The 18,050-nt window shown below is 41.2% G+C and overlaps 1 long non-coding RNA gene across 1 annotated transcript in view; it reads left to right on the top strand.

The window, feature by feature from the left end:
• LOC137218232 (uncharacterized) overlaps positions 1–18,050 on the top strand; it is a 1,013,945-nt gene that overhangs the window by 212,685 nt on the left and 783,210 nt on the right. The gene's annotated exons all lie outside the window — the stretch shown is intronic.

Raw genomic sequence — 18,050 nt, 5'->3', positions numbered from 1 at the left:
TTCAACTTACATTGATTAAACAACTCTAAACTAAATGCACTTCAAGAAATATCAATAAATCTTTACCTAATTAAAAATAATATCCCAGAAATTTTCATCTATATTTTGGATGCTTCAGCATTTTTAAATTGGTTTTTACCCTGATTATGTGAGTAATGTGTGGTCAAAATTTATAAAGTACCAAGAAAATAAGAATTATGCACATCTCTATCGCAAAGAAAGAGCTAGTAAGAGTTTTATATATTTACACTCCTCATAAACTCACATGTAAATATTGTTGATTTCCCCCTCTCTCCATATATATATAATGTAATGTAATATATAATTTTTGGAGCAATGCATTGAAAGAATGCAAGATGGGGCATCTGATTTGCAGATGACACAACCCATCTTCCAGGCCTGCTCTAAGGATTTAAATTAGATTCCCAAAGTTAAGGGTTCAACATATGTAACACATAATGTAAATAGTAGCTGCTGTGATACATTTATTGACCTGTATTTAAGTATCTTCATAGACATTATGATAATGCCTGAATAATGTTATGTCAGGAACTTGGGCAATATAGTTTAACCATTTCCTTGCTAGTTAGAGTCTAGATTTAGGGCTCTTCACAATTTTTCCATCTTAAAAGTAAACTATTTGAATACCTTTTCTATGTACAAACACGTTGCCATATCATTTTTCCCCCGTTAGTAGTAGAATTCTAAGGATGGAATTACAAGAGGTTTATTATCACCTCTTTAAAAACTGCTTTCTAGAAATGTACCAATTTATGTATGTGGCTGTTCACCGCTTTTGATTTAATTGTGCCATGTTTTGAAAGTTTTCCTAAAGGTAGAAAAGATTGTATTATTATTCACTTGTGAGATCAACGTTTTATGTTGGTATTTTTATTTAATCAAAGGAATTTTCTGTGCACATCATTCGTGTGTGCGTTTTAGATCTGCTTTATTCTTTCAGTTTAAATCAATTTGCATTAATGTTTTAATATTTTAAAACTAATAGTTTATTTAAAAAAATAGTTTAAAAATATTAACTTATACAAATATTAACATCTTGAAGTTTCCCATTTTTATGTAATTTTTCTTCTATCCTTTATGTGTTTGAGATTTTCCCATCTAGAAACCATATACATCTATATATTTTTTAAAAATAAAACCCTGTTTGAATGTATATCAAATTTATTTTTTATGTTTTGAGTGAAGATGTAAATACTTTTTAAAGAAAACTAACTACCCAGTTTTTCATCACCACTTATTGTATGCTCCATAATGGCTTCTATTGACTGTAATACCTTTATCATATAGGCTCTCATCCTAGAATCTACATTTAGGGTAACGCTAGTCTCAGCTACGAATTGGCACTTGTCATCTACCTCGACAAGGATTAAATCATGTGCTGGTGCAGCTGCTGCAGCCGCTGACCTTCAACACTCCCTGAAAGGAGTTCCGGGTGGAGAGCAGAAATGAGGCACTCTGTGCTCGGGGGAAACTGGCAGGACAACTCTTCAGAGAGTTAGATACTTTCAGGAGAAGATTTTATGAGCCCAATTCTTGTATCCCCTCATATCTAGAAAAACACTAAGATCTTTCATGGTGAGGTCTGCTCTCAAGACTAGCAGCAACCTTCGCGAGACTAACAGAAACATTCTGCAAAAAATATATGTTCTCGATTGCATATACTCCCCATTCACCAAAATCACATATATACTGATCTTCCCCCCTGCCTCTTTGGAGTAGTTTCTCAGAGCTCTCTGAAATGCAGTCTCCTGGGCTATACTCCTCATTTTGCCCCAAATAAATCTGAACTTGCCACTCTCACGTTGTGCATTTTTTTTAAAGTCCACAGTAGTTTACCATTTTCTGTATTAGAACCACTCTCTTAATTTAGCTTTATATATATAATTAGTAAGGCACATTTCACTCATTCTCTTAAAAAAAAATTCTAGCTTGACTTTCAACTAAACCTTAATCACTTTCTTAACAACATACTAGGATTTTGATTGGAAGTTTATTAGAATTAAAATCGAGAAAGGTAGATCTCTCTATAATATTTGGTGCTCTACAGAATCATGGTATTTTCTCTCTCTTTTTTTTTTTTTTGGTCTTTTTAAATGGTATTTTGTAAATTTGATTTTTTTCTACTTATTCATTCTCTATATTCCTTTAAAATACGTTTATTTTAAATTTTAGTTGCTTTTTTATGAAAGAGATTTATACATATGTTTTCTATATCTTAAAAGTAGAAAGTCAGCTGTTTTGTGCACTCTTTATGATTCTTGTCCATTGAACTGTTACATTTTTAAGGATTTTCAGTGCCGTTTCATTAACTATTGGGAAATCTCATAATTTCTGAAAATGTCCTTTAGCATTCAACAATTCATATATTATTAATTAGTATTTTAATAAGATAGGATTTTAAAAATTGGGGTATAGTTGCTTTACAATGTTGTGTTAGTTTCTGCTGTACTGCAAAGTGAATCAGCTACATGTATGCATATATCCCCTCTTTTTTGGATTTCCTTTTCATTTAGGTCTCCACAGTGCATTGAATAGAGTTCCCTGTGCTATACAGCAGGTTCTCATTAGTTATCTATTTTATACATAGTAGTGTATATATGTCAGTCCCAATCTCCCAATTCATCCCACCTCCCTTTTCCCCCCTTGGTGTCCATACATCTGTTCTCTATGTCTGTGTCTCTACTTCTGCTTTGGAAATAGGTTCATCTGTACCATTTTTATAGATTCCACATATATCCGTTAATATACGATATTTGTTTTTCTCTTCCTAACTTACTTCACTCTGTTTGACAGTCTCTAGGCACATCCATGTCTCTACAAATGACCCAATTTCATTCCTTTTACTGGCTGAATAATATTCCATTTATATATGTACTACATCTTCTTTATCCATTCATCTGTTGATGGAGACTTAGGTTGCTTCCATGCGCTTTCTATAGTAAATAGTGCTGCAATGAACATTGGGGTGCATGTGTCTTTTTGAATTATGGTTTTCTCAGGGTGTACGCCCAGTAGTGGGATTTCTGGGTCACATGATAGTTCTATTTTTAGATTTTTAAGGAATGGCCATATTGTTTTTCATAGTGCCTGTATCAATGTACATTCCCACCAACACATAAAATTGGTGTGTGGTTTTGTTTTGCACCATTTATGTCTGATATCAGGGTTAAATTATTTTCACAAAATACAGATTTCCTCTATTCTTCTATTCTTGATTCTCTGAAACTAGTTGTTACTTTTGTAGTCAGCTGTTTTTTGTTTTTTTTACTTGTATAACCCATACACGATTTTCAGAAGTAATTGTTGGAAAACTTTATGTGCTTTCTAGCTTATTTTTCTTTCGTTTTAGTTGTTTTAAATATTGCTTTTGAGAATTCATATTTTTCCAGAAAGTAGTCAATTTCTTGAATATTCTAATGTAGTTGCAGTATATATATATGTGTGTGTGTGTGTGTGTGTGTGTGTGTGTGTGTGTGTGTGTGTGTGTATCTGACCTGGGGTCTCACACAATGTCCCTAAATCCCTTGAAGTTTCCTGGGTGATAGAAGTGGGGCTTTTTTCTATGTTTTTTAAAGTGTTAATTTAAATTTTTTTTTCTGGTAGGAAACGATTACTTGCATATCACTTAGACCCTTTAAAGTCTCATTTTTAAGGTTTGTTAGTGCAGTTCTAGAGTATCCTAGAGTATCCTTTATTCTAGGGCTTGTGATTAGTTCCACTTCTAATATGCACAATTTCTGGTGTCTTAATTGAATGCCCCATGTATTCAAGGAGGTTTCTTCACTCTGGCTGGTGAGGATTCTCAGCCATACATGAACTTTGGAAATTATTTAATGTACAGTTTTCCAGTAATTGTTCTTTCTGCAGAAATTGTTCCTTCCCAGCCTTGTGAAATTTCACCTGTGTGTGCTCAGATTAGTACTCGACAGAGACTCAGAGGGATAATCAGGCAGTGGTGGAGGTCTCTCTCTGGGTAGCTCCTTCCTTTTGGATGCCCTGCCACACAAATTATCGCCCCCTGGGCCTCCCAACTCACTGTGTTCTCTCCCTTGCTCTTCCTTTGGAGTCCCTTCCTCTCAGTTCACCTGTAATTTCTGGGCCACTGAAAGTATTTGCATCTAACTCTGTCTTCTCCTGCTCCTATGTAAAGTCTCAGTAGCATCTTCCCCTGAATGATGACCATGGATGAAACCTAAATCCTCTTCTCCTTCCCCAGCTACTTTAAACTCCCCTCTGGATGTCTCCTCTCATCCAGGCTCAGTGAGTCAGAATCATCCATGATCCATTTTTTCATACTCAACAAGATGTCTGGCCATGTTGAGTGTTTCTCCAGTGGAGTGGGTTGAGCAATGATGGACAACGAGAGATGAGCAGACAGCAGTTAGAGACCATGTCAGACTGTGGTGGGCATGAGAATGAATGACACTGCTAAGAAGAGGAACAGATTATAGAGAAGTCACAAGGGTAGAAGAGGTTGGAAAATGTTTTCAAATACAGATCGGGGAGAAATCTGGTAGAGGAGAGGTTGAATTTATAATAAAATAAAGAGAAATGACCACTTCTAGGTTCCTCAGAAAAACTCAGTACCTGCTATCTTACTGGTAACATCTTATCAAATGTTATTTCAGTTAGAAATACTTTAGGCTACAAATCCTTTAGAAACTATCCTATACAGATTTTAGCAGTAGAATAACATAGACCAAAGTTATGCATTGCAGCATTGTTTGTAATGTCAAAAGATGGTTGACTATTAGTGTTTATCCTAATATGGACTGGCAATATGCATTATAGTACATCATCCACTCAGTGGACTGCTTTGTAGGAAACAACGTCCTGATAGAAGTTTTTTTCCCCAGATATTTTTCAACTGAATATAAGGAAGATGTAATGAAACATTATACAACTACTTATGTATTAAAATGTGGAGTGAAGGAAAATATATATTCACATTTTCTTGTATACCCATAAAATGACACTCTGGAATGATACTTGGAAAATCAACCACAGTGGCTGACTTTGAAGACAGGGGTCCTGGGCAAGGGCGGATGGCAGAATACAACATAAAGTATATAATATTTATAGGTTTTTGAACCTTCTACACATATTATCAACTTCTCATAAATGCGGACATTAAATTCTTTTTAAATCTCTAAAAATTAAAAATTATAGCACGATTTCTACCAACTGAATGAAAGTCCAATTTGTTTTTCCAGAAAGATTATCCGGCTTCCCTAAAATGTCTACTCATGAGAATTTTCTGGTGGCTTTTGCTTCTTTTCTTTCACTTTGGAAGCAGTTTTCTGATTCATAATCCTTTGTGTTCTTCCTTAGAAAGAACATCTACCGCTGCTAATTTTATGAATTAAGCTTGATCTAATTTTCTTACCTTTTTCCCCATTTTTCCCTATGAAAAGGCTCTGTACATTCATTATCAGTTGAGACAATACTTAGATAATTCATAAGGCTAGGAGGACAATTATTTGCCTTAATATTTGAATTCTTTCTCTGCATCTGACATATTAATAATGCCAGTAAGATATTGTATAAAACCGTTGACTTTATTATAATAAGAAACATTAGTCAGGAGACCATATCTTAAGACTGATTGTAAAACCAGCAGCCATGTTAACAGTGAGGAGATGTGAGGGGATATTTCATGTGGAAGAGAGGAGAGCTCTCTTCAGAGGTTTAAAGAGTGTTTAAAAGCATGTAGAGCTAGGCCCAGTGGATGGATCATTTGGGAGTCACTCCCCAGGGATACATAGGAGAGAGTCCTGAGCATCTCGAGTGCTGCACAATGCGGTGGTCTGGAGTGGTGGCTGTGGACCCCTCTGTAGATCAGTAGAGAAGAAAGTTGCACCCTTGTGTCTGTACAAGTCTGTACAAGGCGATCTGGCCTTCAGAAAAAGAAATTTGACTAAATCGCATATGGTCTCAGCTCTAATAATAAGATCTTTTCTTGAATCCTTTTCTTTTTGCTCTCAAATTCTCAAACCCGAGTAGTTATTCTGCATGAGACAATTCTCTTTTAATTCCATTCTTCAGTCTCAAATTTTGTAGCTTATCTTCAGATAAGTACCTGTCCATCTTTATTCTTTAGACAAGATAAGCAAGAGGGTCATCTTCTTATCAGACTTTAAAGGAAAACAAATACCTTTACATTTAGACTTTCTAAGGTTCTAAATGTATTTCATGTTCCCACAGTAGTATCTTCAGTCCTGAGTTTGTGGCATTTTTACCCACTTCAGAGATGACTCTGGGGAGTGAATTGGTGGTGGGACCTGACAGACCACTGGGATTTTGAACTCTTGGCAGTTAGATCTCCGTTTATAGAAGTGTTAACAACAAATGGAACAATCAGCATACAGTCCAGGGTTACAGGGATGACAGCCCCGAGAAGGCGACCTATGGATGACAGAAGAGATCGGCCTTCTGACAAGCAGTTGCATTTCACTGCGAGGCAAAGAGAAAGTGCCTGCAGATACAGAGATGCCATCAGCAGGGAGCAGGGAAACTTCACTCAGATCTGTTATCAACAAAAACGTCAGAAGTCAGTCATTCCCTGGGCTTATTTGTGCTTCCTGTTTCTGCGCTCCCTTGTGCTTCGAGACTGCTCTGCTGAGTTGATGTTCTCCTCTGTGCTTTTTCTAAATCTTTTTCTGGGCCAGGAGGATGTAGGAAGCAGAGGTGCTCTGTGGCGGATCTGCTTCATATAACACGTCTGACCGCCTTGCAGCTGGGACAGTATGTGTGCTGAGTGTCGACCTGCCTTCCCACGGGTGTGGCTGGGGTGGGACCAGAGGTCTGAATGGGGAAGGTGGTAGGGGTGCATTTGTTTTCTTTCACTCCCAGGTCAGGAGATCTTAATCTGAGGGGCTTAGGGAGCCCAGGGAGCCTGTGGCCTCCCTGAAGTCATGTATAAAATGTGTTTGTGCACAGGTTTTTATTCAAATAAAATTAAATGCCCTGGATTTACCCTTTCAGAATATTTAACACTGTTCCTAGTCTGTAGAGATCCTTGTGCACTGGAGTAGAACATAGCTGCAGTGATTTCAACACATTTCCATTGTGAACAGTACCTAGTAAAGTAAGCTTTCTGAGTCAAGAGCGAGTGGTGGCTGAAAAGGTTTAAAAACATCCTATGAAGTGTCTAGAATCGGGAGTGTTTGATCTGCACTCTACTGGAACATTTTAAGGTCTAATACTTTGTTTTCCACTTGTGAGCAGCTAGGTCAAGTTTTTTTGTTCCCCCAGACAAGAAAACCTAAATATATAAAGTCTATGTGCCTGGCCAGGGTCAAAGGACAAACTAGTTTAGGGATGGTCACAGGCAGACTTTTCTCATTACCAGAAATTAAAGTGGCAAAGAGTATTTATGACACAAACCCTAAACGCATTTAATTATTGGATAATCTCGATCTACAGAGAGGCAAAGTCTCTTCCTGTGGTTATTTGTAAATACTTCATACAGATCTATTTAAATGGCTTTGTGCTCTTCTAGGATTATTCTCCCGTGACAATGGCCAGGACTTAATGCACTTATGCACAAAACTATTTAGGTTCCTGCTCAAGTGTGGTAAACTGGTTAACAACAAACCAAACCAGTGAACTGTGTTTTAAACTGGTTGATGGTGCCACCTACTGTCCTCTCTGTAGAAATGAGCTGGGACTGGAACCTGAGCCTTATCTACTGAGAGCCACAGAAACTAGGATATGAAGGGGAATTAGACTCAAGTCTAATTATACTTTCTAATTATACTCTATTTAGAACGAGTTACATAAATAGTTATATTTATACCCTCTCCCCAACATTCCCAATCTCAGGTTACAGAAAATAAAACATTAGAAAATTATTTTAAATTGTGGCAGATGTAGGAAACAGTATCAGGCTATCATGTGCTTTCTGTAGATGCAGATTATCCAGTACCAAAATGCTTTTAGGGCTCTGCATCAAACATGCTCTTTGCCATTTCAACTCCTAGTGATGTCCGAAGCCCCGAGCCCCCTGAGTAGCGGCCCCTGCTGTGGACTCGACTGTATTTACTTTACACTGTGTTGAACAGATGACAGAAAATAAAAAGCTCTAAAAAGGAGGAAGGTTTCAGGTAAGCAAAAATAGTATTTTAGAATATTGATTTGGGTGTTTTGTTTTTAATGGACCAATCCATGATAGAACAGGCCCAGACGAGTTTTGAAAATAAAATGTATATTTTCTTCCCTGGAGAGACACTGGCAGGCAAGTTAATTAAAACATATGCTTTCTAGGAACCGGGCATAAATTCTCACTTAGTTTAGACAAATAACTGATTTCCAAGCTGGCTTAAACCCAGCGAGTGCTCAAGGAATGTTCTAGTGACTACTGTGCAGTGAGGGTTTTATTATTTGTGCTTCGAGTGTGTTCTGTCTCTAATCCTTAAATAAAAACCCATTCTCTTCCACGTAACTTACTATTTGACTTGACTGTAGGCTGTATGACAAGACATTTCTGTTATCACATGTAAAATTGTGCATGTGTGCGCGTGTTTTAAAATACAAACAGTGTACACTCTTGTTCAAGTTCATCCTGAGTTCCAAGTACACACAAAAAAACCCCTGAATACTTCAGAGGAAAAGTACAATTTCTCATTCACACGTATCAAGGTATCCATGGTTCATTTGTATATATTCTGACAACTTAAAAAAAAATTTTTCAAATATACTTTTATTTACTCACAGATAATAAAGTTTCATTTTTACTTGTCTTAAATACTGTGTGTTGCCTTGCAGCTTGCTTTTGTCGGGTAACAGCATGACTTTGAGGTGTCACGATTTCCTGCTTTGGGGTTTTCCACTGCTATTTGAGAACACTGCAGAAAGCTTTCCACAGAACCACATAACACTGCTATAAGCATATCTAGGTTCATATTTCATTTCTATCTCTCACCTTCATGCTAATAACAATATGCATAATTAAACGTTTCTAAGTTTTTAGAGATAATTTTCTTTAAAGTGAATATAAAGCCCAGTCACCAAGCAGTTTCTGTGGTGTCTTGTCTTATTCTAGCCTCGTCTTGAATTCCTTAAAACTTTGAGGCGAAAACTTCGTTGTAAACTTTAGGTTAAACTGTAGGTTATCTCTAGCGCAGCTAATTCCATTACTGACATCGGTGGTAATAACCCGTTTTCAGATTAATGCTACTAAAAATATCTAGTACATTAATGACAAAAACAAAGTTATTACAAGTCAGTTCTTAGCATGAGGCTTTGGAAGTCCGCAAGAGCCGGGAGCTGCCTGTCCATGTGTAGGGGCTAAGGCGTCTCATCATTTCCCTTCTCCACCATGAAGGGCTGAGAGGGCTATGACTCCGCAGGGATGTCGAGAGGAAAACCCTCCAGCAAGTTCAGTGCCCCTACACTTGACTCTTCCATGCTCGGTCCTGTCCAGACGCTCACATGAGGGCATCTCAGGTGACACACTGAGAATTCAGTCCCATTTGTCTTCTCACAGTCCCACCAGCACACTGGCTGGGTCATGAAGCTCTTTTGGGGGAGTTATAGCCTGATGGCCAGGAGAGGACACAGGGGCAGCTGGTCTGCACTCTTTCCGAGCAAGGCGGCAATAGTTGTTTATTTGTTGGGTTCTCTTTTCTGCATGTGTAGAATTTATTCAGCATAATCACAGGGACGTTGTAGTCATGCTGTCACACACACACACAAACACAGATATTGCACCACATCCATGTGGAGCCCAAGTGCATTCCATCTGAGACTTACTTATATGCTTTTATGTGCCACAGCCCACCTTTTATATAATACATGTTTCAATGCCAGTTGCTGTGTTGACTTTCTCAGCATCATCTGCAGACATCTTCACGACTGCAGCACCCAGAGCAAGCTGTTTTCCTTCTGCCTCAATTGCAACAATCCTATCTACTGAAGCGGAGCAAAGCTTAGCTCCTCGAGAAGCTAAGTGTAGACACGTGATATCAACTCCTTTGAGTACAAATTTGATGGCTCCTTTATCCACCTGTTGGTGTGGAAAAAGGGTCTTTTTTTATCTCTTTCTGTGTGGAATAACCTTGGGGTTGGATAAAAAGACCCTCTCTTTTTCTAAATAGAATAACTCTCCAGTCACTGTAAAGATTTCTTTCTGTTCATAGCATACCACTCTTTTAACTGGTTCCTTCTTAGGCACGATTGGATGAAGCCATAGTTCAATGCCTGGGAATGGTTCTACTTGTTCTTAATACCCATCATAGCAGGTTTTCCACTGGCTGTAGCTGAACACATTTTCTTTTTAATCAAATTTCTTGAATATGTTTCAAGGTGAAGGGGTGATGATAGGGAAGGGCCGGGAATGGCGAAAAATAGACTTAGCAAGGATACCGCAGACCCCCTACACCTGGAAGGCAAAAGGGATGGTGGCAGCTGGGGTCGTTACTCACAGGTGACGCATCTGGATGCAATTTTCCAGCTCTGGTGAAATCTCACTCCTTCTACTCCTTCAACTACTTCCTCCGACTATTCATATGAGCACTGAGGCAATTTGTGGTGTTCTTTGGGGTTACCACTTTCTCCCTAGGGCTGGTAGCTGAAAGGGTGGAAGTTGAGCAGTAAGAAGGGACCAAGCACTCATTCTCATTGCAAGAACAGGATGGACGGGCGGCACCTGGTCTACACAGGGACGGTTGGCCATTTCTGCAGGCTCACAGGGATCAGAAGAGTGTGGGCTTCAACGCTCAGGGGCATCCTCCTGAATTCCAGTACCAAGTTAGGGTCCCTCTCACGGCGCTAACGTCCCACGGGCTAGCAGACCTCTGGTGAGTGGCTGACTAACCTCGTCTGGGACTTGGAGCCTGGCTACTTTAACTAATAAATTGTTGATGAAAATAATCAATAAACAATCTATAATAGGAATAGAAAAGCATCTGATTTGAGCCAAACTGTGGACTACAGCCTGGAAGACAACCGCTAAAATAGCTCTGATGACCTGTCTCAGGTAAGCATGGTTTTCAGCAAAGTTTTATATATTGTCAGAACAAAGAACATTAAACAAGTCAGGGATACTTTCCTTTAAGGTTTCAGGGAAAAAACAAAAACAAAACAAACAAACAAAAAACAGATCAGCTCATACACAGAGAGTCAGCATGGCCTTGGCACCTGGGAAATGAGGCTTATTATTGAAGGAGCTTCAGGATTGGCATCCCAGGAAGGGAGGCATTTCATCTTTATTTTTAACATGTACATTCTTTACTTCTGGTCAATGCACTCTTTTCTTTAATAATTAAAGCAGAAGCACAATGTATGTTTGATAGGCCACACGCAGGCTATTCTAGTATGCATAACACTCAAGTTAACTCCTGTATAAGCCAGACGACGTCCCCATACCTCAATATGTGAAAATATCTTTGTCAAAATCCTGGGTCTGGGTGGGGGGTTCAGCTTTTTCTGTTTTCTTTCTACCCGGAAGCTCCTCTTCTTGTTTCGATGGTGACTAGCAATTACTACCCTGTCACCTGTGAGAGTTTGCACACCTGGACCATCGCCTATTCCAGACACTATGGGTGCCCCACCTAGCCCGTGGAAGGGTCCTTGCTACTTCCAACTGTGGAGCAGTCTAGCTCCCAATTCCCTCTCATCACTGCTTCCCCACCGTCACATGTCAGTTTCTCTGGAAGGGAATGTTTACATGGATTTTGGCAAGCAGAGTGCAACTTAAGTGTCAACCTCTGTGACAGGGCAGAGAGGGAGCCGTATTGGCCAGATGACATAGTTGAACAGGAGTCCGGCCCCGAGGAAGCCTTGGCTCAGCCCATGGGGGCTCTGAAGCATATGTGGCCATCACAGGTGTTGTAAGTGCCTCTCTGCACTTGACCATTGGGTGTGGTAGCCCTGAGAGGGACCCATGCATGGGTGACGCTGCCTGAGGGGATCTTGGCTGGAAGTTGCCTGTTGATGGCACTCCAGCACCTGGGCAGTGAGTGTTTTCTGGGCCAGATGTGTGGGTGGCACATCTGTGTGCACCCTGTGTGGTGCTCTATATATTAGAGATGAGTAAGTGGGGAACACGTTAGAGATATTTGTCTTGTCATCTTCACCCTGCTGCACCACCTAACATGCTACACTACCTGATTCTGGTGGTAAACAGTCGTGATGATTAAATTTCTTTAACTTCATTTTGAATTATTATTGTAAAATAGATTGTTTCCTAATATTTACTACATATTCTTGTAACAAAATCTCACTATTATCAGTAAAATTACTTTAGGTTCATTGTGAGTTGTTACCCTGGAGGCTATTGAAATAATGAGGATTCTATTTTCTCACATTGTATAATCTAAGTAGATACACGCTGTTGATGCAGGCACACAGAGGGGCACATCTGGGGGAATATATTAAACAAACGTGACATTAAACACACTTTAGGTAAAGACATCTTGGGGCCTTGGGCCAAATACCACTAAGGGATGGAGGACTTCGAGTCAGCTCTGCACAGAAGTATCCAAAAATAGCCTGAATATACTACACAAGGAAAGCCTATTCTTTAGTTTGTCATAATTCCATCACTGGGCAAGTCTTGGTGAGTCTTTTGTTGGTGTCGTTTTTGTTCTCCTTGCAATCTACTGGTGCCACTTGAGAAAAAATTTTCAGCTGAGGAATTTTTCCTCAATCCCCTATCTCCAGAGGACTAATGGATGTAACCAGAGACATTCTGGGTTGTCACGCCTGAGGAGATGCTAGTGGGTAGAGGACAGGGCTGCTGCTCAACATCACAGAATTCACGGGACAGCTCCCACAGCGAGAAGTTATCCAGCTCAGAATGTCGTTAATCCCCAGGTTGAGAAATCTTGCCCTAGAGCAAGAGCAAAGGGCTTAAATATCACAAAGTGTGCCTTCTGAACTTTTTGAGCAGAGTATTGGACTAAAACCTCTATACAAAAAGTGAATAGACTTGTTGAGGTTAGTGCCACTGTGACAACTCTTGTTGAAAGTCACCCCCACGTGATACTGTACCTCTCATGAGCTTTCAGTGTAGTTGAGCTTTAAAAGCCTGACACAAGACTGGAACAACTTTGGTCTTTCTCACTTGGTCAATGCAAAACTCTAGGAGGAGACGCTAAAAGGATCATATTATCAGGGGGAAAGCAACATGCAGATGAAACAAGCTGTGAGAGCTTTAGCCCCCACCACAGGCAGTGAAGTCTCCGGAGCTCAGCTGCAGTCACAAGCTGTGTGAAGCAGCTTAGGAGTAGATGCTTGTGCAGTTTAGCCTCCTTGTCCCCAATAAATATTCATTCAATGCCTGCTACATGCCAGACATGGATATGTCACAGCCCAGTCTCAAGCAGCACCGCTGTAAGCCTGGACACTCAGGACGTGTTATAGGTTCTGTGATAGACACCAGAAGCAGCCTCAGTTGAGGAGAGCACAGAACACAGACTAGCCACTGCAGAGGATCTAATTTGTAAACCTTGCAGCTACAAGGGTCCTGCTCACGTGTGAAGCCAAAGAAGTGCCTGATGAATGGCTGATATCCTTACACTGAGTTTACCAAGAAAAGCTGCCCGTCTGGGGGGCTGAGAGAGCAGCCCTGTGAAGGATGTGGTAGAGCTGCCTCCACAGCTGCCTGGTCCCACCGCCCACACTGGGCCAGCTTCCTCACCTCACCTCTCACTTCGTTCATCTTTTTGGCTGAATGAATACATGTCTCTATTTGACTTTTCTCTGGCATTTCTCATTTGTCTGGATGGTTAATCAATAACGTTTTAAAAGTAGTCGGACAATTTTGACCATATTAGGTATTTTGCAGGTGTTTCTACCTTTAGTCCCTGTTTACTCTGCCATCTGGAATACAATGACAGCTAATAAATTTCGCAGTGACCAATCTTTGCAAATCTGAGTAGAAATTAGAAACCTCTAAAGCTGTAGTAAATTGAGTGTATGAGAATAGGCTCAATGAAGTTCTGAATATATTTAGTCACGCCAACCTTATCAGGGGAGCTTTTTTCTTATTGTATTTTTGGGCTATATCTTAAAACAACGCACAGCCTGTGCTTAGGTGGCTAGCCTTAGCAAACTACAATAGGTGCTACCATGCACACCCGGGGAAAGTCAGAGTCGCCTTTAGTTGTCCTGCACATCCAACCACCTGGCGAGGGGAGAATAACAGCAGGGAAAGTCTCCAGTGACAGCAGGTACCCAGTTATCACAGCTCTAAAAGGAGGAAGATGGGGCAAGGCCAGCTCACTGGCTGCAGGGAAGGTGCTTACGACTGGCTGTGGCCCCCAGCCAACCTGATAGCAGGCCTGAGAGTCTCAATGAAGGGAAAGAAAAGAGACAGGAGGGAGGAGAACAGTGGGGGAGGGTTAAATTCACCTCCAGATGTCCAAAAACAAGTGTCACAGCAGAGACTGGGGAGGAGAGGGGGTCCGGTGGGAGGAGCCGGTGAAGAAATACCTGGAGGAGGCTTCCTCCCCTCTCCACTCCAGATGGGGCGCACGGGGCGGGCGACAGTGTTTGCATCCACTCTCCTCACTAAGAATGTGCACTTCAAGCTGGTCTTGAGAACACACCTCATTCTTCACTGTGACTGCAGGTTGGGTCTTCTCTGCCCACCTCCCCCTCACATTTCACTTTGCCCTGAAGTCTTCATTTTTTCAGGCAAACAGTCTGGCTCAGTGGGAAGAGCTGAGCACCCAGGAGGCAAATCCTGACTCACAGGTGTAATATATATTCATATTAATAGCTTATTTATATATATTAATTTAATTTATTATAATAAAATAATACTATATAAATAAATGTACATATAATGTAAATAAAATGTTAAATATGATATACTAATATTATTTTAATATAATAATATTTATTAATATATCAACACTATATGTTCATATTAATCATACATAGGCTAATTTATTTAGTGACATCCTTGGCATGAAGAAAAGCGAAGACTATAGAAATCAGAAGAACTGAGAACTTTGAAGATCTTTGAGAGAACTCCATGCCCACGATGTAAATGGAGAGAAGTATGTGAAGGGCTCCTGGCCAGGACTGCTCACAGAGATATTCTAGGCTCCTTGTTTACTGGGTCAAGAGTGAATCAGGGTGCCCCAGATGTCTGGATAAAAGCAGGAGCCTAGGGTCCAGGGGCCAGCCCCCGTGGACAATGCCTGTCCTTCTTTCACCACATTGCAGTGGCCCAGCCCGCCCGCACATCACCTCCTCACTTACACTCCTGTGAACAAACGTTACCACTTCTCCTACACAATGAAGTGTGCGTGTTGCAGAAGAATTGGCACCTACCAAATAGCGACGAACATCTTGACACTACGGAGAGAGGGAGAAGGAGAGATAGATGGACAAATAGGTAAGCATGCCACAGTTTTAGACTATAATGTAAAATTTATGAAAATAGAAAGTAATGTTAAAACTCTTTAGCTCTCCTGCTTCCCTGGGGACGAAGTGGTTGCGAGTCTGCCTGCCGATGCAGGATATACGGGTTTGTGCTCTGGTCCGGGAAGATCCCACATGCCGCAGAGCGGCTGGGCCCGTGAGCCATGGCCGCTGAGCCAGCGCCTCCGGAGCCTGCGCTCCGCAACCGGAGAGGCCCCAAAAGTGAGAGGCCCAGGTAATGCAAAAACAAAAACAAAAACAAAAAATCTCTGTAGCTCTCAGCTTTTATTTTTACCAATGCCTTCATTAAACAATTTATCAGTCATCTAAGTACAGTAGATTCTAAATCATAAAATAGGATTTTAATTTTGAAGTACTGTAGTTTTCTACATTACCAGAATGTACCTTCAAATCACCCAATGTCTTCTTAACCAAAGCAGACATTTGTTGTATCTTCAAAGACCCTGTCAGAATGTTCCCAGGAGATTAAAGAGGAGTTTCCTGGAACATCGTCTGCCCTTCCCCTGTTGCCAGAAGTAAGAGTGTTTATTAGTTTTGAGAGAGCTTGGTGAACTGGTTCAGTTCCTACACATGCAGAAATTGCTTGCTGACCAACATGCTCCACTAGGTTCAGCCTCCAATTGAATGTGCCCTAAATCCCGAGCCACTAAGCAGGCCAAGAGCCTCGCTGTCCCATTACCCCCTCTGCTTCCACCCACCAGAGTCATGGGCCCACAGGATGCAGAATAGACTGGACTCTAGCCCGCTCATCTCCTCCTACCTTTCCCCACTCGCAGGCCCAGAGAAACCAAGCTCTTTCCCCTGACTTAAGGAGGAAGGAGATCCAGCAACAGTGCCAGAAGAGGAACATGGGAGGGGCCCCTGCACTACCAGAGGACCATGGACTCGTCATGTAGGTTTGAGTGGAACATGGTAGCTGGTCTAAGAGACTCAGGACCTGACACCTATGGGACTTCCCCTGCTGTACAGACTCAGAAACCGTCTGTGGGCTGTGCGAGCTGAGGAATGGTGGGGGCACTTGGATGGACTGGAGGTAGAGGGGAGGGTTTTCCCTGTTGCAAAGCACAGGCTGTGGTCTTTCTGGGCTGGAAATATTGACAGCTCAGCACCTAATGGAGGGTGTTGGTTGGAGGTCTCCTGGTAGTAGAGTTTCTTAGGGAGGTGAGAGGAGATTCTGGGAGGATGCAAAACACCTCCAAGAGCCTTGGACCACACACCCAGCCTTCTGACCCCAGCGGTGGAAGGTAGCAATTTCTTATATTTAAAGCTGTCCCAGGTCAGGACAGCCGATTTCCCAGGGCCTGAACAGTGAGGAATACAGGTGGGTGTTGCTAATGATGAGCAGTGTCCCTGAGCAGAGGACAGATGAGGGTTCCCGAACAGCCAGAACAAAGGCTATTGAGTCAGCAAGACAGTCATGAAGGGGGTGAGGCAGACACCATGCTGGAACTCACAGCAATCTTTGCCATTGAATAAGCAAAGTGAAGTGTTGGAAGAGGGAAGGGAAGATGGGGGACTGTGTGGGGCAGGCACACAGGTGAGCGTGCATGGAACACATAGAACATCTTAGTTCCTTGGAGGGTTTTTATTGAGAAAATAAGGACAGGTCCATGAGGCAGCCCTGAAATATGGATGGTCTAGAAAGTCATTTACTTTTTTCTTGTCAAGCTTTACCTCTTCCGGGTGGAAAGAGAAAAAGAGAAAGAAAGGAAGGAAGGAAGAAAAGAATGACAAGAGATGTCCCTAAGTGTTCACTGGTTCTCCTCCATAGGGGCCTGTCCTTGACCTCAGCAGAATATGCCCTCAGGAGACCAGCACTGTACCTCATGTGACCCCAGGGTGACTGCAGGTCCCAGGGCACTGCTTCCTTGTCCCAAGCACAACAATTTGCCTGGGGGCAGCTGCCCTCTTCACTAGAGTCTATCCATGTCCGGGGTTCTTTTTGCTACAATGAGGGGCACTAATAGTGGGATCATGGTCATGATGGATGACGTTCGGTTTTCCAAGGAAGGGCAGCATGGCTGGGCTTGTGTCCTCTGGGCCTACTGGAAGCTCCAGGTGAGTGGGGGTATGTTGGGGCCAGGCAGGGAAGCAGTACTTAATGTTAGTCAACTGTAGACTTTAAATGGTTAAAATTGAAAATATATATTTTCCAAAAAAAAAAAAAAAAAAACAACCTCCAAAAACCCTGGTGCCATGTGAATGTACGTGAAATCTTATGGATTAAAAAGAAAAATTCTTAGGCCAAACGAAGGAGTACATTACTGATACATTCTAAAACATGAGCCTCAAAAGCATGATATTCAGTATAAGAAGCCAGACATAAAGGGCACATATTGTATGATTCCAGTCACATGAAATATTGAGAATAGGCATATCCGTAGAGACAGAAAGCACATTTGTGGTGGCCACGGCCTGAGCATAGGTGGAATAGAAGAGACTAATGGGGATGGGGTTTCTTTTTGAGATGATTAAATGTTCTGGTATTAGTGCCGATGGTTGCACAATTTTGTGAATAGATTATAAATCACTTAATTCTACACTTTTCAAAGGGTGAATTTTATGGTATGTGAATTATGTCTCAACTTAAAAAATGGTGATTAATAAATGTGATTTTTAAAATAACATGGGAA

This window comes from Pseudorca crassidens, unplaced genomic scaffold, assembly GCF_039906515.1.
Source record: "Pseudorca crassidens isolate mPseCra1 unplaced genomic scaffold, mPseCra1.hap1 Scaffold_64, whole genome shotgun sequence".
Lineage (NCBI taxonomy): Eukaryota > Metazoa > Chordata > Mammalia > Artiodactyla > Delphinidae > Pseudorca > Pseudorca crassidens.
Note: the sequence above shows the minus strand (reverse complement) of the source record. Positions and strands in the feature narration are given on the sequence as shown.